Raw genomic sequence first — 2,682 nt, forward strand, 5'->3', positions numbered from 1 at the left:
AATATTCCCTGGAATGGCTTCCATTCCTCTGGGGCATTAGTCTTCCCTTTCTGGGATACCTATAACTCATGTGTTTGAATGTTTCATAAAGTCCCATAATTCTGTCAGTGAATGTTCTGCTTTCTGTATCTTCTTTTCTGCCTCTTTATCTGAGTTATCCCAAGAGCTTTATCCTCTACCTCTGAGATTCTTTCTTCTGCATGATCTAATCTGTTCTTACTTTCTATTGCATCTTTAAGTTCCCTAATTGACTGCTTCAGTTCCTTCAGATTGGCTATATTCTTTCTATATTCTTTGTATCATTCATCTCTTATTCAATTCTGTTTTTGGACTTCCTTTTGGTCATTTTCCACTTTCTCAGCAATTTCCTTCATTGTTTTCATAATCAATATTTTGAATCTCCCTTATGTCATTTCTAACATTTCTTTATAGGTGGAATCCTCTGCTGTAGCTACCTCATGATCCCTAGAAGGGGTTACTCTGGACAGGTATTTCATGTTGCCAGGACTTTTCTGCTGATTCTTCTTCATGAGTGCGTTCTTTTATCTGTTTCCTTGCCCTAATTTTCCTTTCACTTCCTCTTGCTTTATAAGTTACTGTGCCTCTGGCCTAAAGTTTTAATGAGTCCTTTTGGTACAGGACCAGAAGTATAAGAAGATTGAAGAGCAAAGAGGGAAAAAATATTTAAAAAAGAAAAAAAAAAGAGAAAGAAGAGGGGGTGAGTAAAAGGAAATATTGACAAAAAGAAGTAAGGCACCAAAAGAAGAAGACAAGAGTAATATAGGTGTATAGTAGGGTACTATGATCCCCTCCTTAAAGACCCCCAACCTCTGGGGGTGCTGGGGTTAGGTGGTTCCTTTAAGGTCAGCAGCTCTTTGCCAGCCTGATCAGACACAGTACACCACCTCCACCAGGTAGAGAGGAAAGACAAAAATACTATAAATGTAACCAAAATAAACCAACAAAAACCCTTCCAAGATAAAATTGGGGGGAAAGAAAAACAAATAATAGGGGCAGAAACACTGGCAAAAATGAAATTCTAATCATTAACGAAGGCAAAAATGGAAGATTGTATTTAAACTAGAATAGTGGAGGGGGAGAAAAAAGAACAAAAGGGAAATAAAAAAGAAAAATGTCAAGGAAAAATGTTGAAATTAAGAAAAGAAAAAATAAAAAACCAAGAAACCAAACAGTATATATCTCTTACTGAATATTGCCTGGGCAACAGGTATCTTCTGAGGTATGAGATGTTAATCACAATGTTGATACAACGGTACAAAGTGGAGACTGGAGGCCTCTGTTGATTTCTCAGACCCCGCAGGTTTGGGACCCCAAATGTCTCCTCAGCCTACTTAAAAGACACTCCAAACTATGAACCTGGGCTAAGCAGAAGCTTTCCAAGGCACCAAAACCTGTCTAACTCTATGCCCCTGCGGGCCAAGGCTGTTAATTTGCCAAACACTTAGATCTCCACTCTTCCCCAGGGTCTCAGTCCCTGCCTTTGTGCAGATCACTAGTGATCTTTGTGCAGTCACTAGATTACTTGTCCAAGGTCTCCCAGCCAATCACAGTGGGCAACCCACAGGGGCAGCCCCCCCACAGTAGTTGTGCAGGCAACCCACAGCTGAATGATATTAGCTCCTTTCAGGCTCAGTGGCTCAATCTAGGGGCCCCAGACAATGCCCAAAGTTGTCCACACACCCACTCAAGATCTCCCAAGGCTGTTCAATTGAGTGCTCAAGTCCAAAATATCTGAACAGCCCACAGGTAAGACTTTTCCTGCTTGCAGTCTTGCTGTTGCTATGATTACAGCTGCAGTCAGCCTCTAACCGAACAAACGCACCTACCACTTGCCAGTTTTCCACTGCTTTCATCCTCCTCATGGGGCCCAGAAGTCTCTTGCTGACTCCTTGTGTCACCAAAGGGAAGTTTCTGGGCAGAACCCACCAGCCAAAGATGCCTGGAGTCTTCTTTCCCCAGTCTTACTGTGCCCAGTTGCACAGAAGCTATTACTTGGCTGCCATCTTGCTCCCACCCCCAAATAGTAATCCTTTAGATTTGGCAGGGAGGGCACCCTTGCCACAGCCTCTCAGCCTAAGGATTTCCTTGGACATAAAAGGGCCCTGGGGATGTTTGAATATAAAAGGGGTGGCCAGAAGAGGAGCAGAGAGTAAAGAGACTGGAGAGAGATGGGCTTCTGAGCACAAGGTCCCCTGAGTTGGAAAAAGAAAAATGTCAGAGTCCCAGTTCTGCGGGGCCAGGGCACGGGGCAGGAAGTGTGAGGAAATGCTATAGCGGACACTTGAGGGGCTGGGGAAAGAGCAGTCTGCTGCACCATTGTTTGTATTGAATCCACCACTGCTTAGGTATGTGGGAAGGTGGCATCTGTCACTCCAACATGCAGGCCTCCCCTGATCTGAGTTCCCCTCAGACAGCATCCCCCATCCCACGACCCCTGGCATTCTGAGATGGGATGGTTGGCTCTTTAGCCTTCCAAAGAGTGAAAGCCTTCTGCACATAGCAAATAGCAAAAGCCCAGAAAAATGGCATACATAAAACACAATAAAGTCACTTGGCGTCCATTGGCAGAATACATTTATTGAGTAAAAATTTTGTTTGATCATCTTTTAACATATTTAACATATTTTTTTCTTTTCTTTTCTTTTTTTTTTTTTTTTTTTT

The sequence above is a fragment of the Otolemur garnettii genome, unplaced genomic scaffold (assembly GCF_000181295.1).
Source record: "Otolemur garnettii isolate 467f Iridium unplaced genomic scaffold, OtoGar3 scaffold00061, whole genome shotgun sequence".
NCBI lineage: Eukaryota > Metazoa > Chordata > Mammalia > Primates > Galagidae > Otolemur > Otolemur garnettii.